The sequence below is a fragment of the Lutzomyia longipalpis genome, chromosome 2 (genome assembly GCF_024334085.1).
Source record: "Lutzomyia longipalpis isolate SR_M1_2022 chromosome 2, ASM2433408v1".
Taxonomy (NCBI): Eukaryota; Metazoa; Arthropoda; class Insecta; order Diptera; family Psychodidae; genus Lutzomyia; species Lutzomyia longipalpis.
The window spans coordinates 5,459,019-5,485,313 of NC_074708.1; the positions used below are offsets into that span (position 1 = coordinate 5,459,019).

At 36.6% G+C, this 26,295-nt stretch overlaps 2 protein-coding genes across 2 annotated transcripts in view; one reads left to right on the forward strand and one right to left on the reverse strand.

Moving 5' to 3' along the window:
• The window catches only part of LOC129788372 (uncharacterized), an 86,723-nt gene extending 78,490 nt beyond the window's left edge, over nucleotides 1-8,233 (reverse strand). The window contains 1 exon segment of the mRNA XM_055824346.1: nucleotides 7,490-8,233. The gene's annotated coding sequence lies outside the window, so the exon portion shown is untranslated.
• LOC129788711 (mucin-5AC) overlaps nucleotides 1-26,295 on the forward strand; it is a 1,053,002-nt gene extending 1,026,707 nt beyond the window's left edge. Inside the window, exon 14 of the transcript XR_008750383.1 lies at nucleotides 26,248-26,295. The gene's annotated coding sequence lies outside the window, so the exon portion shown is untranslated. The remainder of the gene's footprint in view (nucleotides 1-26,247) is intronic.

A 26,295-nucleotide genomic window follows, 5' to 3' on the forward strand; every position in this document is an offset into this window, starting at 1 on the left:
ATTTCTTTTGTACATCGCTTGGTGAACACACACAATTTTTCTTCGATAGAAAACCACCACCCCCCTCGAGAAGGAAGAAAGTATGAGGAGAATTTTTTCGATGGGTGGTTCATGTGTGGATGCGGCAACAAAAAAAAAACGAGAAGAAAATCATGATGATGGTGAGAATAAAAATCTCATTTACATCTCACATTGAATTTCATGTCACGCACTTCTTGTCGCTTAATAGGCTGAGATGTGCGGGATGTTGGAAGGGAATTTTGACTTGGATCTACATGACAGGCCTACATCACACCCACCCCTCCTTCCCCACCACACGAGCCCTTCTCATTTTAGCGGAAGCTCACAGTTTAAAAAAAAACCTCCCCATTGGCGTCATATACAGATAATTTCTCTGTTATTCACTGCAAATCGCCTTTTGTTCAAACAAACACATTTACGTGGTGGTGGGTGGGTTTTGTGCGAAACAAACTGTGCTATATAACCCATTGAATGAAAAAGCCCCACACAGTACGCGAAAGCTCCTGCGTTATGCGAACCAAGTGTTTCAATTATGCCGCACGGCGAGAGGGCTTAATAAGTGTTTGTGCCAAAACCTCGCGTAATGAGGGCTTTCCATTTGAGAGACTCTCGATGCCATCGTCTGCATTTCATTTTGAAATATATAACACACCTCGCGTCACAAAATCATCAACCCTCCATGGCATTTCCAGGAATTCACACAACACACATACGCCAAGCAAAATCGAATCACGCACAGTGAATGGCCTAAAAAGCTCCCTCGCTCCCGCTCAATATGTTTCTGTTGTTATTTTTGCTGGCTGTAAAAAAAATTAAATGGGTGCGATTTTTAGTCTCTAAAACGAACCATAACGGTGGAAATTTTATTTCCATCCTGATGAGCATTTCAACACACCAATTTCCACAATTTTTTTTGAACCATTTGAGCGATTGTCAGCAATATAAGTACATGATGAGGGTGTTTTCGAAAACTAATTCCATCCAGCGAATATAATTCCAAAAACGAGATTTTTAGGGGGAGAGAGCGCAAATATATTAGGAATTTATGTTTATGGGAAAAACATTAAAAATGGAATTGAATTGACTGAATGGGCAACATAAAAGCTCTGGACTATTTTTTTATGCTATTAATGGTGGTTTTGGCAGGAAGTTATTCTCTGTGGGGAAATGATAGGGAAAGTTGCAGTTATATTCTGCTAAAATGATGTGAGAGAAAATGGGGAAAATACCAGAAAAAATATTCTTTAAAATATCCCACAAATATTTAGCCAATGAAGTGAAAAAAATGAGAATTCTTCTAAGTTCCATGAGATTGTTTGAAGAAATAATGAAATATTTCGAATAATTCAGCTATATTCGTATTATTTGACTAGAAAATTAAAACATTCGACAAGAATAAACGTTACAAATTGAGAAATTAAAATAATTTCCATTAATTTGCATGAAAATTCCATAAAAAAATAAATTTTCACAGCTTTAAAACAAATTAATAAAAGACACGAAGAAACTTTTTCACCAGAGCTTTTATATGTCTTTTATCTTAATAGAGAAAAGAGTTCGTGCAACTCACAGATTGGAGAGATTAGCGCGACGTTGAGCTATTTGCAAGCTTTCTCGAGCTTTTCCTTCCACTCTTGTTCATATCTGTGCAACAGATCTTGTCGTGCTTTTTTTTTTTTAATTCCAACCACTTGCAAAATCCACACTTATAAAATAATTAACAAAAGCCCTGAACAAATTGTCTCATTGTGAGAAGCTAAACAATCTTCTTTTCTCTGCCATCATTGAGGATTTTTCCGGAAAACACTCTTGAGGAAATTGCAGAAGATTTTTTTCTATAAGTCTTGCATTCTGAGCTATCGTTGAAAGCTCTCAAAACCTGAGAAGGATTAATTTAGTAAAATAAAAAAAAAATATTTTCAATTTCTCAGAATACTTGAAAAGAATTAATCAAAAACCCTTGAAGTTTGTACAAATAGTAAAAGCTTCATCAGGCAATTAATTTTCCGGAAGCTCGAAAATCTCTGGTTTTCTGCACGAAGAATTTGTCAAGATATGAAATTTTCTCAAATCATCCTTCATTTGACTCCTCTCTCAACCAGACATACATAGCAAGAAAGTTTTGGAGGGTTGCTGCACAGGGTGAGGGAGGATCTCAGTCTCTTCATAAAAACAATGAGTGAACTTCTTGTTCCTGTCACCCTCATAGATTGTAGTAATTTTTTATTGCCTTTCCACCAACTTTTTCATACCCACCGAGACCGACACTTGTGTAAGTTTAGTTGGTGAATCGATTGGCCACTTAAGTGTCTTCCTCTTCGCACCATTTCTTTTCGGTGTGTGTGTGGCTCCTTCAAGATGAAGTCTACCCATCTTGTGTTTTTAGGCATGCCCCTCACACCGCCACACCCCAATCCACCCACAGAAAGACTCCGGTTGAGTATGCAATAAGCTTAAGAAGAAAAGTGACTTTGTCATAAAAAATCCCAATTTCCTCTGTTGAGCAATAATCGTGGAAGAAATTGTGGAAGACATAAATAACAAAGTCCATGAACTCCACAATGTGGAGATGTTGCCGCCAACAAGGGACGGGGGTCGATGGGAAAAGAAAAACAAGACGAGAGTAAGAAGAAGAAAAAAAATGGGCAGATAGAGGCAATGCGATTCCCATGAATTTTTATTATTAATTCCAATTGATCTCGTAGGGGAGCTTTTGTGCTTTTCACGAGCCATTTTAATTGAAATGGGGGCAAATCTCACATCGTAAAAGTTGTGTGTGAGCAATGTTGCTCGCAAAATGCCATACTCCACACAGATCCATTGCGGGATTCCTTAGGAAATGGGGGAATAAGTGGTACGAGGGGGGAAGATATTTTATGGATTTTCTTCTCTATTCTACCATTCTCACTGCATTTCTCTTGGCGACATGGAATTTACTTCTCAAATTGGCACAATTTTGCAAAAAGCAAAACGTCGATGGACAATCTATAATTTTGCTCTTTTTGTTTGACTCAGCTGAGAAAGTCTGACATGGGAGGGGAAGATGCTGGAAACTAAAGCTCACAGACACGAAAGCTCTGAGAACTTAAAGTCAAGACAGAAAAAAATCCCAATTGGGTGATGGCACGGTGAAAATGTGTGCAAGTCGCGGATATTGCCATCAATAAAATTTTATTAGACATTTTATGGCTTATATTTTCAGTATGTTGTTCAAACACACACCAAACACACAAAAGGGGAGCAATTTCCACGCTGCCTGGTAATCCACCCTCAAAAAAAGGCGAGAGAAGTATCATCTCGCGACCACTGCGTTTACACCCCTAACCGGAAGCAAGCCATCAACCTCATGTGGATTCACTTTTACATCCCCAACAAAGAACTCCCAAAAGTTATGCCGGGAATTCCTGGCTCTACATTTTCTTTTTACAACGTCATACTCTCCATTTGCTAAATAATTTAATTTTCAATCTTGCGTTGGAGACTTTTGTGAGCTTTTTCTTCATGGTGGATGGAAAGGTGGAAAAATTCAAGGAAAATTCTTGTCTCAAATTGAGAACTTTGTGGGAAGCTTTTTAACTAAAGGATTTCATGAATGCTGGAGAGAAAATTCAGTGGATATCAAATGAATAGGAATTTAGGGAAGAATTTTCGTTAGAGAAGAAAATTCGAAATTTTTCACAAAAAAAATTTTCTCACTGTACAGTGGAAACTAAAAAGGAAAATTTAAGAAATATTTAAAATATTCGAAAGTGTTGGAAATTTAAAAAAAAAAAAGAAGCTTTTTATGGTTTAAGCAATATAAAGTCTAATCAAGAAAGATTCAGAATTGAGCTTCAAATAATTTGTATTGAAACTAATCACGATTTTAAATTAAACAAAACCATTGATTATCCTTTTTCTAACAAAGTAATAAAAAGCACAAAATATTGTCTTTTATTGATTTTTTTTAAATCTCTTCTGGCGCTTTTCACGCGTACAGAGGGAAAAACTTTTTTTTTCATTCTTCTCAAATGCAAATTTATTGATTGTGACAGATTGTAGTGCATATTGGTTGCAAATTTTCATTCTAAATTCCCTCTCTTGTACTTTCTAAAAACGAATATCATCTGCACGTGAATTTTGTGCACGGAAAATTTCACCTGCAGGCACTGCACGATATTAGATTCATCCATTAGACGAAGAATCATGGAATTTATTGGTCTTTTCTATGTACCGAATGTGTTTATGTTCTAACACGTGGAAATGGAAGCGTGAAAAATTCATTGAGCTGCAGTGATTCGCTTTCTCTCTTTCCCAGTTCTGGAGTCACAGAGCTGAATTTTTTCCAGCAAACAAACGTAAAAAAAAAGCTCAATTTCGTCGTCTGAGTGGATTTTGTGCTAGCTTGACCCATTGGCTTTAGCTTGGAACGATGCAAAGTGCCGGAGATGCAATCGATTTCATGCCAGACTCACTGTCCTACTTCAACTTTTCCCATCGACCGCAATATTTTCAGACAACACCCCTTTGTCAACCCTGACGGTTGGGAAAGTTTACTGTGAGGTGCACTGCCTGTAAAAATTATGAAACTCTCTGTGTCGGACCAACGACTTGGAAATTCGATGGTATGTTGGTTTGATAGACAGCCAACAAGTCTCTCTCTCAGTAACATCATTTTCACTTGCCTGCCCCTCACAGCGGGACCTTTACTTCCGCTGCTGGGGGAAAAGCTCTTTTCCAGGGGAGCTTTTTTTGTGCTGAATACATAACGATGTGTTCCAGAAATTAAATTAATCACTTTCTGGATGCTTTTGAATGAATTTTCCTTTTTCTTTGATGATTTTTGCAACACTTTATGGATACTTGTAGAAGGATCTTGTTTTGATTTTTTTTGTGAAAAAAATTTTAAAGGAAAATTAAGGACTTTCAAAGGAAATTTAATGTAAAAGCTTTTAAGCAAAGGTTGTAAATTGTTTTTCCCTTGAATTTATGAAAGAAATCAAATCATTTCGAGTCCTTTAAAATTCCTTAAAGCATCAATCAATAAAAAAAATCCAATTCCCTAAAATTTAAAAGCAATAATGTTCATTGAAACCTCTTCCTCATGAAATTCAAAAGATCCCCCTTTGCAGTCACAATCTATTGATGTTATAACAAAACAACTCCCATCCCCACACTCCCGTGGAAATTCCCATTCAAATTTCCCTAACCCCTTTGGCCTCATTATCATTTTGACTTTCGCATCACGATAGAATTTCCTCTTGAGAAAATTCACTCGCATTTCTGGGAGAGTGGAGAGATATAGAAAAGTAACACATTCTTGAATGGCTCCGGGGCCCCTAAAAAGAATGTTGTTCTCCTTAAATCCAGAGCGGAAAAAATTTAATGAAATTTGCATAGATAGGAATCTTGTACTTGATTTCTATGCCCCCCAGAAAATATTCCCCACTGAGGGTGTATTAATTTCTACGCTCAATTTGTATCCAATAAATGAGGAGGAAAAACACACGTACTTCCCTGACAGCTCGCACAAAAAAACCCACCCGCCACCACCCCCGTGCTCTATGGAAATTTCTCTTCGCGTGGTATGTATAAAGAGGGTTATGCGAGGCGGGTGAAAAATAAGGGGCGAATTGAGAAGTCGTTGGAACCCAAAAGAAACGAAAAATTCACAAGCATTCACAAGCGATGATGGGGATGTTCAATAGACCACCCGCCCCATCGTACAGCATCCGTGGGGGTGAAGATGAGCCGGAAAAAAAAGCCTTCGCAACAATGGCGAAATCGCGAGGGACTTGCTGTGGGAGCGACGGCAGCCAAGGGGGGTGGAAAAGGGTGAAATGAACTTCGATTTTGGCTTATCTGCCATCTAAGTCAGGAAAATTGTAGAAATATTCATAAGATGAGTCCCAATGGGTCGAGGGTGGCTTTCATCCTATTCTTTGCGATTTTTCCCTCTATATTCAAACATCCTCCCCTTGCGTCCTCGGCATGAGGGAGGATTCAAAGGAAAAGAACGATATATTCACGATCTTCAGAATAAATGGGTGGTAGGGTCACGAATTTGCTTAACAAGAAACAAAACACTTTGCACGAAATTTATTTGCACAACGAAAGGTCTATTGAGCGGCGATGTGTAGGCACGATATTGATATGGGAACAACAATGGAATTTTAAAGTGGAAACTTTAAATATTTTAAGTATTTTATTACAAAGAAATTGTTGATAATATTTAGCGAGGAATTTGTTAAAAGGGATGATAAGCTTGAATTTTATATCAAATTCAAAAGGATACTATGCACAATGTACGGAAAAATATTTTTTCCGAACACTTTTTATCACTTTTTTATTTTTAACACTTTTTTGTGATGAAAATTTAAAAGCTTTTAATTAAAATTATAGATGATTCCTCATAATTTTCTCACTCTACAGAGTCTCAAACGATAGAAAATTGCAAAAGATCAATCATTTGAAAATTATTGATCATAAAATTTTTTATTTCTTTGATCAACAAATTAAAAAAAATCTTTTTTTCTAGAATTCCTAGCCAAATTTTATAATTTGATAATTTCATAATAAAAAGTTTTTCAAACTGATTTAAATTTAAAGAATTTTCTCCATATATTGTGACTAATGTCCTTTTCATCATCTTTTCTTCAACCAACATTATTCTCTTTCCTACATATTTTACATATTTTAACCCCAAAGGAATATACTTTAATTTAATCCCTCATCCATGCAGAGAGATCCTCTACTTTTCCTATATTCCTCAAGTTTATGGACTTTGAATTTGAATTTATTGCAATTGCCCTACTTGTGTCATATCAAGAGGCATCTTTCTCTCTCCATGCTGCCTCTATACCACATTTCTAAATTAAACTTTCATAGGACATCGTCCTGTACGCACATTCTGTGATCAATTACATTTTTATCTCCCACTTCTGAGATACTTTCCATCATCTCTTGTCGACGTCTCTGAAAGTGACGCCCTATACGCATTTTCGGGGGGGAGTTGGTGGGAAAGACGGAAAAAGTGAAGAGAGAAAAAAAAGTCCACCCCTTGCGACGCCCGGACGAAAGGGAATTTGACGAAAAAATCAATATATTGGACAAAAAGACGAAGAGAAAAAGAAATTTTGGGGAAATCGGGAAATGATGGTGCGGTAGAATATTCCACCCCCATCAATCACAGTCTCTCACTCATTTATCAATTGAGAGGAAAATTTTAAAAGCACACACCGCAAGTTTTACTTCAGCACCGGATAAACTTGCAATTAAGTTAGCACGCGGTGAGTGTGGCAGATGGGGGTGGTGGTGGGATGGCGTACGTAGAGTTGACGGATCAGCAACTCTTTCGCGGGTTCACTCAACTCATGGTTGTGTGAAAATGGTAAATCCTGAATCCCACCACATACACACAGAGATACATTTTACTAAGGAGACACCATGCTATTCATCTTAATCTCAACAGAGTATTTGGGATTCTCACCTCGTCACTCCCACGAAGGCTGTGTGTGCGGGGTCACGGGGTGAATTATATATATTTTCTCCCTCTACAGGGAGAGTTTTGTTTATTAATTGAAAATCAGACACCACACGTAAGCAATGTTGCAAATCCACGTGCGTAATTCGTGCGTGTGTGTATTTAAATCCAAAATGAGGGTCACATCATCCACAATCAACCACTGATTACATAAATCTGCAACATCACTCAACCCTCGGATGATGAACAATTCATCCACTAACCACTGCCACAGCACAAGCCCGGCGTTTTTTTTATCAACCACCCCCCTTTTTTGGCACACGAAAAATCGCACGCAGAAAAACTTTGGGGGGGGGGGGTTGGTGAATTGTTTAGAAGAGGGAATTACAATCTCTTGTCCCACTCTGTTTCCGGTCCATCAACCCCTGGGACGCATTCCACATGGACCTCTCTAACTTTGGGAAGCTCAACACTGCTGGAAAGATTCACTTTCTACTCTATATCGAAAATCCCCGCGCACACATTGGGTTTATCCTGACACAGATTTATCCACTTTTCATCTATCTCTCGCGACCACACACACACTACTTTTCCTCCCCTGACGGAACTGAAGAAAAGGTCCTTTGGGAAAAACACCACGAATGTTGGACACGCTTCGTACGCGCTTTCTGGCCAACCACTTCGGCGTTTCCAACAGAACTGAATGGGCAAAAAATTCAAACACCCGGCTCCGAGTGCCACAGATGAACTGGATGGTACTCGGGAGTTCCCAACACGAAAACTCCTATGGTCTGATATTGCAGTAATTTTCCTCGTTCACCATCGGACGTGGGGATTCGTTCATGGAAAACAGCCACATTCCACGCGCACACAGTTACAGGCACAGAGGGGAAATTTCCTCCTTCTTGCTATCTATGTTGAGGGAAATTTGTACCCGAAAGCTTAGGGAAATTTCCACCCCTTATAGAGCACTTTCCAGCAAAAGGGAAGGGATGATTTTTGCAAAGCGAGATAATCAGGCTCCAATGATGATGATTGAATGAGATTCAATGCTATATACGGCAGTGCATCACCGGAGGTCGTGGGTCGTCCCCAATCGATGTTGTTTGGAAAGTTTCCAGATTTTAGGTGGGAGTGCAGCAGCACATGGTTCGTTTGATCTTCTTTTTCACGAAAACAAAAAAAAAAGGTAAAAGGTGCTTTAAGGAACAAACATCAAACAGACTCCTTCTGTCTCTATTTGAACTGTGAACTTTCGCCAAATTTTATAAGCAGCATTGTATGGAATCTGCGGAATAAATGAACTTATTCAGTGGCTAGGGGGAGGCGGTGTGTTGGAAAATGTAGAAAATTAATAAAGCTCAAGAATGATGGTCGTATTAATTAATAAAGCACAAGGGAAGCTTTTGAAAATTCACAAATAGAACACACCTACATACAGTCCTACCGAGGCTAGAGAATCAGATAAAGAATTCTTAATAAAATGAGAAAATAATTTAAATGTAGATTCTTAAATCTTATAGGCAGATAAAGGAGTCTATTCACCTTGAGTCTTGATATTTAGATAACCAGGCACGTAACTTAGGGAGGGTTTTTGGCTGCCTATACACACCCCTAGAATTTCAGAAAGTTCAGATTTTCTTTTAAGGTCTAAATAAAATTCTTTTCTTACAAAAATACATTAACAGATTTTTAAACGGTTAAATTTTAAAAACGTTTGAAAAGATACGTCAGACATTAAAATAAACTTTAAACGTTAAACGTTAGTAAAGAAACGTCAAATGTTTGAAAATAAATGTCAAACATGCTAAACATTTGAAAAATATCCCAAATGTTCCTTAAAAATGTCAAAAATAAAGAAACGTTAAAAGATAAATGTCAAACGCTTGAAATACATTGATAAACGTTAAAAAAAAGTATTAAGCGTCTACAGATAAAAACTAATATTAAAAAAAATGTCAAACATTTGATCATAATTTGATCATAATGTACATAAACGTTAGGTATTAATCTTAAGCTTTTTAAACTCTAATACAACAACCGTTAGAATAGTTTAGTAAACTCAATCTTCGCACACCTAAACTTCAATTTCTAATAACGTTATTTAATCCTTTTTTTTCAATGTCCTTAAAATAATTTATTTTTAAATCTAAAAGTCCTTAATAAATGTTCTCAAGCCTCAATAAAATTAGATCATCCTTTAATTTACGAGAATAGAGTAAAATATATCGTACACCGACCCCAACAACCCACCCACCTTGCCAAGATTTCATTTCGAGTCTCAATGCCCCAAAAAAGAACACCAATTGGGGGTAAAAAGTGCACCAAAGGCACCCGAATTATTTGACTTTCCAATTCAATTGTGAAATATAATCAAATCACATCGAATTACGTAGTTCAGTTGTATAAAAGAAGATGAAAAAAAAAAGTTCTACGGTTTGGGATCGTTATCCATATGTATCGGTTGTACACGGGAGGAGAGAACCCACCCGTGTTTTCTTCCTTTCAATTCCACACACTCCTGCTGCCGCCTCCAAAATGGTTGGTGCCACAATTCAGCACAAATACTTAAAGGAGAAAGTCCGATGGGGTCCTCTCTCTCTCGGTGAATCGAGAGACCAATTTTCTGGGAATATTGTTCGACAAACAAGGACTTTGTCGGTTGATTCACTCTTTCAAGCAGGATGGGGGGATTTTATAACACACACACACAATATATATATTAAGTTAAGTTTTTCCACCCTCTATATACCAGAGTGTTTTCCCACACAAGGATGGGAGAGAATTTTTGAACTGAAAAACGAAGGGGACACAAAGAACGATTGAATTGGAACGGCGCAACGATGAAAGAAGATTAAAAGGAACCACCAGCAAGAGATTCTTTGATTTTTTGACATTAAATCCAGGAATTGGCAAAATCTCAAAAGGCCTCTCTCACAGGCCTTATGGGGGATTTTTCTCATCATAAAACCATTGTGGAGTTTTGTTGGAATCCACAACGCTTCTCCATTGGGGAGATATCTTCAAATGCTATTTAATTAAATTTCCATTCACAGACATCATGACCGGATAATATTTTTGTGGATGAGCGGAGGTTTTCCTCATTCTTAATTACACATCCATGAAATTTGACCTACATTGCCGTTCTATCGATGATAACATTCATGATAAACAACCATTCATCCCTCAACTTCACACCATTCAATCTTGGGAGCTAAAAGGGGAGGATTGCAAAGAAGTGGAGACTTTTTTTTGTGGAAAAATTATAAGCTTTTTGATGGAAAATATAGCAAATAAGCTTTAGAAACTTCAAGTCGTTTCTTTCACTCAACAATCCTTGAATAGATTTTTAGTTACGCCTCTGACTTTGATCAATTCAAAACTGAAATAAAAGCTCAAATGAAAGCTCTGGAAAAATTCTTCAAAACAACTGAAAATTACTTTAGGATTTGTTTTCGTTGATTTTTCCTTTTTGTATATTTATACCCTTCTCGTGGTTTTCAATGCAACTATATACATCCAAGTGCAATTCTTCTTGTCTAGCTTGGTAATAAATTGCTTTTAGTTTTCCCTCCCAGTGCGCGTGAGAAGCGCGCGTGGGAATTTAATTGGAAAGTGAATTTCTCCACACAATATAATCCATTGACAAACATCCCTGGCGATTGAAATACAAACCATCTACCCACCCACCCACCCCCCAAACCCTTGAGGGATTATTCTGCAGTTTGGCTACAAAATTGCCGTACCACAATACAATTCAACCTTATCGTTTGGCAGTTTCAATTTTTATGGGGTTGATTTTATTGAACTGTAAATCGAATATTAGCTTTATTTTGTATCTACAAATACGTGTGTGTATGCGGTATGGAATGCCGATGGATTGAGACGCTATACGGGGGTGGGATGATGGGGCGCCTTGTGATGCAGCGTAATGGGTATTTTATGATTGAAATTTCACAATGTCACCAAACCACGGAGAAATTGATCACACTCTGATCATCTCTGCTGGAGCATTTCATCGACTCTATGCTCCCAATGCGGAAGACGGGGTCACACATTCCATTGCGGAAGAGTGAGTTATTTTCCTTCGTGAAAAATACAACAATAAAATTCTTGTTTTTTTGCCCCCCTCCGCACATCTATGCGTCAGTTCATTGCGCCACAATGGCTTTTCCCGTCTGCTTTCAATTTCATATATGCAAAATGAGCGAAATATAGCCCATTCCAGGGTACTAACAATATTTATGAAAAAAGAAAATATTTTTTATTGCTTTTAATGAAAGGGGGCTTTCCGCGAGCTCTTGAGTTTGCTGCGCGCACTAAAAAGCGCGAAAAGTGGAGCTTTTTTTTTTTTTCATCGCAAAATTACCTCTTCAACCCGGGGGTGTGTGTGTGACTAAAGTACGTCACATCACTAAACAATTGTCGTACCTGTTCTCTTTTTTTCTAAGGATATTCATATTGAAATTTGCGTGGAAAAGCGCGGGAAATAAGCTTGTTTTACCTTGTTAGGAGAGGGAAATATTTAATTGCATGATTTTCCTGTGATTAAAACCTCGTGTGTTAAACATGTAATTAAATGAAACCTTATTGTTTCCTTGCAATTTTCCAGGAATAGAGTTTCCAGTGAAGGTATAATTTAGACAAAGTTAGGGGTTGATTCTGTAGGAAATGTTTTCTTTTCCCACTATCTTATGGGAACAACATATCGGAGCTTTTCTTTTATAGCACAAAATGAGGGTTCTTCAACGGGACACACTGACCTATTTTGAGGGTAATATACCGTCTAAATCACATTGTGTCCAACTAGTCAGGAAAATTCAGTTAAAAAACACATTAAAAAACATTGAAAAAAAAAAATTCGGAGTGTGAGAGTTTTTCCACCACGTTGATCTTTCTCTTTTGCTCTCTGTGTGATGTCGCTTGTAGGAAAACTGTGTTGGGAAGCAAACTAAAGGAGGATGATCAAATAAAAACGAGAGCATGCAAAAGGAACATGATGGTAATAAATTAGTTTAGCGAGCACAAGCAAATTCAACGAGAATCTGTTTGAAGAGTTAATCGATTGGCTTCGGTGAATAATCTTCAGTGCAAAGTGCAAGTGTCTCGGGGTATTTGTCACCCACCCAAGGGTTGCAACTATGCTCCACAAACCCCCATCCAATACGAACGAAAGAAGATGAGTAATTGAGGGAATTTGTCACACATCGCTGAAATCATACACCAAAATTGCAATTCTTGCTGAAGCACGCGCGTTTTGTGGATTGTTGCTGCAAGCCAAAAGCTCTCTCTCTCTCTACCCAACGACTTGTTTTATGTGTCTCCCCCAATTGCTTTGAAAGAAAAACCACACACAACCCCATCAGCACTGGGTTTCCCACAAATTGCCAACTTTCACCAATTCATTTGTCTCGGGATTTTCTTGCATCCCTCTCCCACATGCGCAACCCTCATCCACAATTCATCGCCCCCCACAAGAAATAATAACAATTTCTTTTCATTGTGATTTATCAGTCAATATAAAAGAGCCTGTCTATGCGTGGAAATTTCTTTCACATCTGAGATCCATCATCCCCCACCCCTACACCCCCAACCCCTCATGACTAAATATTCAAAAATTAATATGAAAAGCTTTCAGCTATATTCACACATAAAATGTGTTTACTTTGCAAACACTTTGCTTTCGCAACATTCCTCGCAGCATTTAGCATTCCCAGCATAGTTGAGCATTAAATTTGTATGTCGACGCACGCGGAAAAATTGATTAACTCTCTAAATCAATATTTTTCACTCCAACTTGTGAAATATTTAATTTTCAATTTTACCAAAACCACCCCGCCGCGGCGCATTGGTTCTCAATAAGACTTGCAGTGAATGCAGAAAAAAATTGCAAGAGTTTTAAACAGCAAAATATACTGCATTGTTGTGGAAAAACCAAGGGAATTTCTGAAACATTTTCACATAATTTACAACTAAATAATTCATGCGGGAGAAAAAAATATTATGCATTTTCTATTTTTTTTTGTGTTTCCACTTGTGGGGTTGATTTTTATAAAAATTTTGTTGTTATAAAATAAATTGGGGAATGTGAAGTTATGTTGATTATTTTGTTGATAATTTCAAGCGAGATTTAAAGCCTAAAATTACAGAATTTCTTGATTTTATTGCCTTTTCTTCTAACATTAAAGGAACTTATTGATGCTTTTATTTTTAAAACATTTAAAATCAATTAATCGTCCTTATAAACTTGAATTTGTTCCATTGAATTTCCTAAAAAAAAAAGTGTTGAAGACCTTAGGGTGGGGTGGGAGTAATATAAAAATAAATAAAAAATAAACTTAATTAATAAATTCGTGACGGAACATTTGTGGAATGTTTTTTGTAGGAGTATTTCTCTCCTTCCGGGGGCGTCAATAAGGGATGCGGGTTCAAAAGAAACGAATCTTCCCAAAGCTTTCAGGAACTGAGGAAGGTGTGGTGAAACGCCGAAAGCTTTGGGAAGATTCGTTTCTTTTAAATCCACATCCCTTATTGACGCCCCCGGAAGGAGAGAAATACTCCTACAAAAAATATTTAAAAATATACCTCCAGCAGCTAAAAAAAAACAATGCAATAATACATAGAAAGCTCCGTCAAAAGCTCAACCCAAGGAAAACACTTTTAAGTCAAATCTAGAACTTTTATAATTAATGTGAGCAATGCGAAAACTTGGCAATGTTCTCCACAAATCCTCAAGAATTCTCTCAAAGCAATTCGAAGAAAATTGATCAAAGTTGGAAAAAGTTGTGTCCGGTAGGATGACGCACTTCCTGAGCTCTGGTGACTTTTTCTCGCCCGCCCAGTTTGGGTTCAGAAGCGGTCTGGGGTGCGAGGATGCCATGGAGAGGCTCATCGGTGACTTGAATGAGTCCTTGAATCGATCCTCACAGAGCAAGGCATCTGCCCTATTCATTGATCTCACCAAGGCGTTTGACGCTGTTCATCATGATATTCTTCTGACCAAGCTCGAGTGTGCCGGCTTTCGGGGGGTGACCCTCTCCTGGCTGAGATCATACCTTGTGGGACGTGAGCAGCGTGTGAGGGTGTGCGGGTCTACTAGTGGTCCCCTGCCGTGCAGATATGGCGTCCCCCAGGGATCAATCCTGGGCCCCTTGATGTTTCTCATCTATATAAATGATCTCTTGCAAACTGAATTCAGGGGCTCCATGACTGCCTACGCCGACGACATGGCGCTTTTGTATGCTGGAGTGTCTAGGGAGGAGCTGCGCAGCGAGATGAGGCTGGATCTGCGGAGAATGAGATCGTGGCTAGACATGCACGGCATGATAATGAGCACAAAGACAGTATTGATGGAATTTGGTCGTGCTGTTGAGGAGCCGGCTCACATTGTCTGCCACTCATCTGAGTGTGTCGGAGGTGTTGGGGCTTGTCGGAGTGGTTGCGTCGTTGTGCACGCCGTGCCACAGTTCAGATACCTGGGACTGGTAATTGATTCATCGCTCTCTTGGAGTGCTCATGCTGATGCTGTGAAGGTGGGGGTGAGACAGGTGACTCGCCAACTGTTTGCGCTCCGGTCCTGCTGCTCTGCCTCGCTATTGAGGGCTTTCTATTTTGCCCTCATCGAATCCAGGCTCAGATATGGCATTGCCTTCTGGGGTAATGCTTGCGCCAGCCACCTGAAACCCCTGAAAACGGCGCAGAAATCGGCTGTGAGGGCGATGTCGTTTGCTCGCAGACGGGAGCATTCACTTCCCCTGTTCCAGCTGTGGAAGATCTTACCTCTGCAGCATCTCTATGTATACAGGGTGACGGAAATATTTTTCAAGCGCAGCGGTCAACGGGGAGTATTCACCAGGGCGTGTTCGTCTCGCGGGGCCTCTGGCCCTCTTGTAACGCCGAGACCGCTCTCTGAGCGGTTTAGGCGATCATTTAACTGCTCAGCCCCCCATATAGTGAATGGCGTGCACCGAAGGATTTGCCCTCTGAGTCTGCGAAGATTAAGGGAGTGGTTGTACAGTGCGGACTGTGATCAAATAGACTGTGTGCTGCGATCAATGTACCTGTGAACTTTCCAGTGATTTTTTTGTGTCTTTGAACTTTTTATGTGACTCTTTTCTCTCGTTTTCCTGTGTTCAATATGTTATTTATCCAATTGTTTTAAAAAAAAATCTATGTATGCGATGCCACACAGCACTTGCTAGGCATTCGCTTTTTCTCTCTCTCTCTCTTGAGATGATATAAAATAAATGAATGAAAATGAAATTATTTCCCTTTAATGCAATTCCACGCTATATTGTACCACTCAATTACATATTGAAGGGATCGAAGGACTTTCTAACAGCCAATGCATTTCACCCCCCGTTTGGCACATTGTTGGTTGCACATTCCACATTGATGTCTCAGCGGTATGACCTCCTTCCGGGTCAGGGGTTAATTGAACGAACATGGCGATCGGAGGGGGGTGGTAAAAACACACTACACACATATGTACATATATAGCCCCATAGGGCGATTTTACGAGGAAGTTCAAAAAGTAGATGCTTCCTGTGTTGCGGGAGCAAACTGAAAACATGCCCGTAAATCAATTAAGGATTCGGTATGTTCGACGTGCAATTAATTACACATTGCAATGCATATGTGGAGAAATTGAACGCACAATTTATTTGGCCCTAGAGAAAATCTACAGGGGGGAGGAGGGATGTTCTCCGAAAGGAATCTTTTGAAAATCTTCATTCAGAGAGGGTGGGGGGAGTGAAAACAACCCCACCACCCTCCCTTTTTGTGGGAAAATTCATACTGACAAGAGCCCTGTGTTGGGTGTGCCACAGTCCAACTTTTCTCCCTCACACACTGGCATGAATAATTAACCATTTTGTAAATTATTGCCGGAGCTGAGGGAGCAATTTATTGAAAATAATGAATTTACTATCTGTGATGAAAACATGTGGGTCGCATATTGAATTATGGGGCAAGTGTACCCTGAGAGAGAGCTTTTGCTGCTTTTTTTTGTATTCATCCCAAACTGCCAACATTAAAAATTAAAAACTCCACTGAGGGAATTTTTTTCATCGAGCTTTCAAAGAAAATTCCATGCGGATATGTTATAGTAATAAAAAAAATTGTAAATGCAACTCCGAGATTTTTTTTCTGTGTGAGGTGAAATTAATTAGTTATTTTTATAAATTTAAATTTAACAGTACCATTAAGAAGAATTTAATTTCTTAATAGTTCAGACTTTTTATCTTCAAGGAGAAATGAAAAATGAATGAGACACGTGTAGTGTTGTGCTCTATTTTGTCAAAGAAAGTGTGAATTTAGCAATTATTTATTTATTTGTACAATCACATAGAAGATGAGGGAAGAAGGAATTTTACCAAACCCCCAAACACGTGTTGGAATTGAAAGAAAATCCATGGAAAAGCTGTGTTATCGACATAAATTCGATAATGTGAATGGAGAAGAATATTTCCTCGATTAACTTTATTTATTAGATTTTCACTCATTTTTCTCCTAAGATTTAAGAAATAGATTAAATTTTTTAATTAATTTTTTCTTTCATAATAGGTAACAAGCTTTTCAGTAGTCTTTAAAGCAAATAAAATTCCTTAACAATCTTCAAGGTAGAATTAAAGATATTTCATTTTAAATCTTTTGAATTCAAGGGCGATTCTTTAGCTTCCAAAAAAAATTCCCCAATTGTTCGCATTCTTTTTTGGATATTCTTCTTGAAATTATTTCAATCTCTCCACCACCCCCTTGCGCCAGTCTGCTACTTCCTCTGGCGCTTCTTTGATGTGTCTTCCACCATCGTGTGTGTTGCGGTTTGTTTCATTACCCACCCACGCTCCATGGGTGAGATGAATGTCTGTGAGAATCTACGTGTACAACATTCACCTATAACCGCAGAGATATCTCACCCAGCTGAGAAAGGTATGTGTAGCTGCTACCCACCCCCTTAGCGGAGGGGGGGGGGGGCTAAACAACGAGGAAAACCCCAAGCAGGAAATCCACTTTCCAGCCTGGAACATTCGACTTTGGCATGGGAGAGGGTTGCAGAATTCACGTGTACGCGTGTATTATATGTATATTCAATGTTTCTTTTGCAATTCTTCCCAACCACTTTCTTCCATTCCCACCTACGACCTGGGGCTATATGTACGAATATATATTATACCCGATTTTATATGAATTTGTATCTTTAATATTTTTTGGCATATTTTCCAAAAAAAAATTTCTAACATTCTTTGCCTCGTGAAATTTGCAAACTTTTCACAAGGCAACGAATACTTCCTTTTCGTGGAAAAAAATCCCTTTGAAATATTTTCTCAAATTTCCCCATGGCTACACCATCTCCTTAATTTCCGTGTCTCGTGTTTCTCCTTAATTTTCCGCATCTCTCTCCACCGAGAAAACCAAATCTCGGAGATGTCATCAAAGCGATTGTCACGATGTGCATGTGGTTTGGTGCGAGGGGCAAATAAATCCGGGAAATTTGAGCTGCCTTGAATGAAATGTGAGATATCCTCAACAACATGGTATGATGTTTATTCCTTTGAAATACAATAATCGTATTTTGATTGTTTATCAAAATTGTTTGAACGTTGAAAAGCTAAAATTCAAAGTTGGGAAACTCGAAAATCCCAAAAGCTTTCAGTTGCTTGTTAATTTGGGAATTTCCCAGTAAGTTTCTTGAACTACAATAAGACTTAAGTCTAATTAGCAAAACCTCTTAATTAAGTATACCATGATTGACACAGTCAGCCACCCCTCAATGTCTCTGAACACTTTGCCGTCAACACTTGGCTGTTATGCTTCAATTTTCTTCATTTTCTTCCAAGAGCTTCACTCCTCTTAGCCCTGTCGCCTTCATTATTTTTGGTTTCCTCTCTCAAATTTATTTCCCATACACACCCAGTGTTCTTCTAAGTCATCATTGAGCTTTTATCACGATGAGAACGATAAGAAAAATCAATATTCCGCGCGAGCTTTACCCAATTTATGTGGAATTTTGTAAATAAAACTCTTGACAAAAATTTCTCCGTGAAAACTCGCACAAATTGAAACCCCATCTCGGGGTTTTAATTCCACAACAAGAAAAAGGGTTAAAAGCCAAAGAGAGAGAGAGAGAAAGCTTATTGAGCGATGCTTTTGCTCTGAAATTCCCTCGAGGGATGACGAAATATAAGAATCCTTCTCGAATTTCCACCTTAAATTGCGTTCAATGGATGCTGTATATGGAATAAATTTTCCATCAGCTCAGTTTGGTTCAGTTTTCATCAAAAACCAAGAACAAACCACCCTCCTGCATTGGGAAATTCTTCTAAAACCCCTTGATCTTGAGCTTTTGTGCTTTTTCACGCAATACGTGGAAAAAAGAAAGGAAAAGTGCGTGGAAATGTTGAAAGTGATATTTTATTATTGCATTTGATGCGTGGAAAGACTATTTTGCTCAGTTGGCTCAGTTCTTTTCACCATGACTTTTCTTCAGGGGGGATGATTTCTGCTCTAAAGCTTGCTCTGAAGCTCGCTCTATGGAGCTTCCTCTGAAGGATGCCTTGTGGTGGGAAAGGAGGCGCGTGAAAATTCACACACAAAAAAGGTGATGAGCCAGTGAGGGAAAAGCCGCAAAAGCTTGAGGTGAAAAAGGAAAATCACAGAAGACACGAAAGAGGTGTGATACACAAGAGGGGGTGGCTTCATCCGGTTCTCCGAAGGGGGTTACCGCGTCTCACACGAAAGGAGAAAAAGACACACAGCTTCTTGGGAGTGCGGGGGGAGTGTGTGAAAGAAAAAAAGTCGACATATCAAGGCATGATCCCCACTTTGATGGATTGTATTACCTTTGAACTGAATATCCCGAATTTTCCTGGAAAATGGGTGGGAATGATGGTGTATGTTTGTCCTCGCGCCAAGTACAGTGGAATACCATTAGCAACACATAAATCAGCTGATGGTTGGAGCTTTAAAAGGTATCAACAAGTAACGGATGTTTTCCCGTGTGATAGATACACATACATTACTTTCCCATTCACCACACTAACCACCCTTCCGCTTTCTCTGCGTGGGGGTTTTATACGATAAGGTGATGTGCATATGAGAAAAACAGCAGCAGCACCATTGAGAGGTCTTTTCCCGGGGAAAACATAAAGCTGATTTACCACCAGATTCAATGTCATATTTTCATTGGATTGGTGAGATTCAAAGCAACGACCACGCAGCTTTTTGACCCACACAGCTGGAAGTTCCGAATGTGACAGAGAGAATACACACAGGTAGGCTTAAAAAAAAAGAAAGCTTTTTCCTTAATTTCCACGAATTTTAAGTGACGAAGAATTATTTTCTGGGTATTGGCTTTGCTGCGGTTGTACTTGGCACTCAATATTAACTCTAAACAACATCTCTTTTAACTCCAAATTGAACACAGTTCACACAGTTTAAGAGAAAATTCACGGAAATTCATAGAAAAAAAAATCATGAAAATGTCACTACGAAATTAAAATTTATTTGAGAGCAAAAAAAAATGCTTTTCCAGAAAGAAAAACTAACAATACAAAGTAGTTTTCATTACCATTCTTCGCGAGAAACAATTTTCATTGAAATTTGAGCAATTTCAATACTTTCCTAATACGTGGAAAATGGAGAAATTAATTCACAATGTATGAAGAATTCTGAGAAAAATATTCTAAAAAAGATTCCTGGACATGAATTCTCATTTTTTGATATGTTGTAGCTGACCATATTATCTAGCTTCATGCCAAAAATGAAGAAAATCTATGGATCCGTTCTCGAGATATAGCCTTCCAAAGTTGGCATGTCATATCTCGGGTTCTGCAAGTCCGATCTTGATCAACTCAAGCGCAAATGAAAGGTTTCGAGAAACCCTACAAATGTATAGAACATTACAACTTCGAAAAATGTCCGCAAGAGGCGCTAAAATCGAAAACAAAGTTTTCGAAAATTTCGAACTCGAATTTTTCGAAAATGGCGACATAATTTTTTTTCATTTTTCGATATGTTATAGCTGACTTCAAGACCTTTCACACTGTTAAAAATACTTCAGCTTTTTTAACTGAAAATTTCGGTCTCGATCTTCCACTGTTTTACTTTGGTCAAAAATTTGGTCTTTTTGACTAATTTTTTTGGTTAATATTTGACCATTTTTTTTTCATCGAGAGTATTTTGACTAATTTATTTGGTCGAAGATATTTAACCATTTTTTTCATCGATTTTGACCAATTCATATGGTTAGAACACTCACGCAAAAGGCTTTAACTGAATTATTTTGTCAATTTAATTAAAGTTCATCGGTCGTTTTGACCAATTCAAATAGTTGAAACACTCCGGCTAGGTGATTTAACTGAATTATTTAGTCAATTTCACTAAATAGTTCGGTCATTTCGACCATTTAAAATGGTTGAAGCGGTCCTGCAATGTCACTTAACTGAATTATTCAGTCAATTTTACTAAAGCATTTCGGTCGTTTCGACGAAATAAAATGGTGGAAGAGCTTCGCAGAATGAAATTTAACTAATTCATTCCGTACTTCAGTCTTTTTGACAAATTAATACAGTGGAAGATCAGGACTGAATTATTTGGTCTCGGTCTTCCACTGTAGTACTTCAGTCTTTTTGACAAATTAATACAGTGGAAGATCAGGACTGAATTATTTGGTCTCGGTCTTCCACTGTAGTACTTCAGTTTTTTTGACCAATTAATACAGTGGAAGATCAGGACTGAATTATTTGGTCTCGGTCTTCCACTGTAGTACTTCAGTCTTTTTGACAAATTAATACAGTGGAAGATCAGGACTGAATTATTTGGTCTCGGTCTTCCACTGTAGTACTTCAATCTTTTTGACAAATTAATACAGTGGAAGATCAGGACTGAATTATTTGGTCTCGGTCTTCCACTGTAGTACTTCAGTCTTTTTGACCAATTAATACAGTGGAAGATCAGGACTGAATTATTTGGTCTCGGTCTTCCACTGTAGTACTTCAGTTTTTTTGACAAATTAATACAGTGGAAGATCAGGACTGAATTATTTGGTCTCGGTCTTCCACTGCAGTACTTCAGTCCTTTTGACAAATTAATACAGTGGAAGATCAGGACTGAATTATTTGGTCTCGGTCTTCCACTGTAGTACTTCAATCTTTTTGACAAATTAATACAGTGGAAGATCAGGACTGAATTATTTGGTCTCGGTCTTCCACTGTAGTACTTCAGTCTTTTTGACCAATTAATACAGTGGAAGATCAGGACTGAATTATTTGGTCTCGGTCTTCCACTGTAGTACTTCAGTCTTTTTGACAAATTAATACAGTGGAAGATCAGGACTGAATTATTTGGTCTCGGTCTTCCACTGTAGTACTTCAATCTTTTTGACAAATTAATACAGTGGAAGATCAGGACTGAATTATTTGGTCTCGGTCTTCCACTGTAGTACTTCAGTCTTTTTGACCAATTAATACAGTGGAAGATCAGGACTGAATTATTTGGTCTCGGTCTTCCACTGCAGTACTTCAGTCCTTTTGACAAATTAATACAGTGGAAGATCAGGACTGAATTATTTGGTCTCGGTCTTCCACTGTAGTACTTCAATCTTTTTGACAAATTAATACAGTGGAAGATCAGGACTGAATTATTTGGTCTCGGTCTTCCACTGTAGTACTTCAGTCTTTTTGACCAATTAATACAGTGGAAGATCAGGACTGAATTATTTGGTCTCGGTCTTCCACTGCAGTACTTCAGTCTTTTTGACAAATTAATACAGTGGAAGATCAGGACTGAATTATTTGGTCTCGGTCTTCCACTGCAGTACTTCAGTCTTTTTGACAAATTAATACAGTGGAAGATCAGGACTGAATTATTTGGTCTCGGTCTTCCACTGTAGTACTTCAGTCTTTTTGACCAATTAATACAGTGGAAGATCAGGACTGAATTATTTGGTCTCGGTCTTCCACTGTAGTACTTCAGTCTTTTTGACAAATTAATACAGTGGAAGATCAAGACTGAATTATTTGGTCTCGGTCTTCCACTGCAGTACTTCAGTCTTTTTGACAAATTAATACAGTGGAAGATATTTGACCATTTTTTTCAGTGAAGGGGTGTTTTAACAAATTTCTTTGGTAAGTGATATTAAACAGTTTGATTCAGTGAAGGAGTACATATTTTGTCCAATTCAAATGATTGGTACGCTTTAACTGAATTATTTTATCAATTTTACTGAAGTTCATAGGTTGTTTCGACCAATTCATATGGTTGAAGCACTCAGGAAATATGTTTTAACTGAATTATTTGATTAATTTTACTGAAGTTCATCGGCCGTTTTGACCAATTCAAATAGTTACAGCATTTTCGCAATGTCATTTAACTGAATTATTCAGTCAATTTTACTGAAGTACTTCGGCTTTTCTGAATTCCACTCTAAAATGTAAAATCTTCAGATCTAACTTAAATTTAGGATGAGTCACGCAAACAGAATTTTTAATAAAAAGTCAGAAAAAAATTTTTTCTTGGTCGAACTAACAAAGATCTTTGGTTAAAAGACAATAAAAGCTGAATAAAATTATTAATTTATTTATTTAATTTTATTTCATTAGGTGCTTTTTTTCATTTCACACCGTATAATTCTTGGAAAAATTATTAAAAAGGCCAATAAAAATTGTCAAAAATACAGAAATTCTTCGGTCAAAAGTCATGAAGAAACTCAAGTAACAGAATTTATTTGGTCGAAATAACAAAGATCTTTGGTTAAAAGACATAAAAAGCAGAATAAAATTATTAAAATGGCCAATAAAAATTGTCAAAAATACAGAAATTCTTCGGTCAAAAGTCGTAAAGCAACTCAAGTAACAGAATTTATTTGGTCGAAATAACAAAGATCTTTGGTTAAAAGACAATAAAATTATTAAAAAGGCCAATAAAAAATTGTCAAAAATACAGAAATTCTTCGGTCAAAAGTCATGAAGTAACTCAAGTAACAGAATTTATTTGGTCGAAATAACACAGATCTTTGGTTAAAAGACAATAAAATTATTAAAAAGGCCAATAAAAAATTGTCAAAAATACAGAAATTCTTCGGTCAAAAGTCGTAAAGTAACTCAAGTAACAGAATTTATTTGGTCGAAATAACACAGATCTTTGGTTAAAAGACAATAAAATTATTAAAAAGGCCAATAAAAAATTGTCAAAAATACAGAAATTCTTCGGTCAAAAGTCATGAAGTAACTCAAGTAACAGAATTTATTTGGTCGAAATAACACAGATCTTTGGTTAAAAGACAATAAAATTATTAAAAAGGCCAATAAAAAATTGTCAAAAATACAGAAATTCTTCGGTCAAAAGTCATGAAGTAACTCAAGTAACAGAATTTATTTGGTCGAAATAACAAAGATCTTTGGTTAAAAGACATAAAAAGCAGAATAAAATTATTAAAAAGGCCAATAAAAATTGTCAAAAATACAGAAATTCTTCGGTCAAAAGTCATGAAGTAACTCAAGTAACAGAATTTATTTGGTCGAAATAACACAGATCTTTGGTTAAAAGACAATAAAATCTAAATAAAATTATTAAAATGCCCAATAAAAATTGTCAAAAATACAGAAATTCTTCGGTCAAAAGTCATGAAGTAACTCAAGTAACAGAATTTATTTGGTCGAAATAACACAGATCTTTGGTTAAAAGACAATAAAATTATTAAAAAGGCCAATAAAAATTGTCAAAAATACAGAAATTCTTCGGTCAAAAGTCATGAAGTAACTCAAGTAACAGAATTTATTTGGTCGAAATAACAAAGATCTTTGGTTAAAAGACAATAAAAGCTGAATAAAATTATTAAAAAAGGCCAATAAAAATTGTCAAAAATACATAAATTCTTCGGTCAAAAGTCATGAAGTAACTCAAGTAACAGAATTTATTTGGTCGAAATAACACAGATCTTTGGTTAAAAGACAATAAAATTATTAAAAAGGCCAATAAAAAATTGTCAAAAATACAGAAATTCTTCGGTCAAAAGTCGTAAAGCAACTCAAGTAACAGAATTTATTTGGTCGAAATAACAAAGATCTTTGGTTAAAAGACAATAAAATCTAAATAAAATTATTAAAATGGCCAATAAAAATTGTCAAAAATACAGAAATTCTTCGGTCAAAAGTCGTAAAGCAACTCAAGTAACAGAATCTATTTGGTCGAAATAACAAAGATCTTTGGTTAAAAGACAATAAAATTATTAAAAAGGCCAATAAAAAATTGTCAAAAATACAGAAATTCTTCGGTCAAAAGTCGTAAAGCAACTCAAGTAACAGAATTTATTTGGTCGAAATAACAAAGATCTTTGGTTAAAAGACAATAAAATCTAAATAAAATTATTAAAATGGCCAATAAAAATTGTCAAAAATACAGAAATTCTTCGGTCAAAAGTCGTAAAGCAACTCAAGTAACAGAATCTATTTGGTCGAAATAACAAAGATCTTTGGTTAAAAGACAATAAAATTATTAAAAAGGCCAATAAAAAATTGTCAAAAATACAGAAATTCTTCGGTCAAAAGTCGTAAAGCAACTCAAGTAACAGAATTTATTTGGTCGAAATAACAAAGATCTTTGGTTAAAAGACAATAAAATCTAAATAAAATTATTAAAATGCCCAATAAAAATTGTCAAAAATACAGAAATTCTTCGGTCAAAAGTCGTAAAGCAACTCAAGTAACAGAATTTATTTGGTCGAAATAACAAAGATCTTTGGTTAAAAGACATAAAAAGCAGAATAAAATTATTAAAAAGGCCAATAAAAATTGTCAAAAATACAGAAATTCTTCGGTCAAAAGTCATGAAGTAACTCAAGTAACAGAATTTATTTGGTCGAAATAACAAAGATCTTTGGTTAAAAGACAATAAAATTATAAAAAAGGCCAAAAAAATTGTCAAAAATACAGAAATTCTTCGGTCAAAAGTCGTAAAGCAACTCAAGTATCAGAATTTATTTGGTCGAAATAACAAAGATCTTTGGTTAAAAGACAATAAAAGCTGAATAAAATTATTAAAAAGGCCAATAAAAATTGTCAAAAATACAGAAATTCTTCGGTCAAAAGTCATGAAGTAACTCAAGTAACAGAATTTATTTGGTCGAAATAACACAGATCTTTGGTTAAAAGACAATAAAATCTAAATAAAATTATTAAAATGCCCAATAAAAATTGTCAAAAATACAGAAATTCTTCGGTCAAAAGTCATGAAGTAACTCAAGTAACAGAATTTATTTGGTCGAAATAACACAGATCTTTGGTTAAAAGACAATAAAATTATTAAAAAGGCCAATAAAAATTGTCAAAAATACAGAAATTCTTCGGTCAAAAGTCATGAAGTAACTCAAGTAACAGAATTTATTTGGTCGAAATAACAAAGATCTTTGGTTAAAAGACAATAAAAGCTGAATAAAATTATTAAAAAAGGCCAATAAAAATTGTCAAAAATACATAAATTCTTCGGTCAAAAGTCATGAAGTAACTCAAGTAACAGAATTTATTTGGTCGAAATAACACAGATCTTTGGTTAAAAGACAATAAAATTATTAAAAAGGCCAATAAAAAATTGTCAAAAATACAGAAATTCTTCGGTCAAAAGTCGTAAAGCAACTCAAGTAACAGAATTTATTTGGTCGAAATAACAAAGATCTTTGGTTAAAAGACAATAAAATCTAAATAAAATTATTAAAATGGCCAATAAAAATTGTCAAAAATACAGAAATTCTTCGGTCAAAAGTCGTAAAGCAACTCAAGTAACAGAATCTATAGTACTCTGCGTTGATACCACTGCTT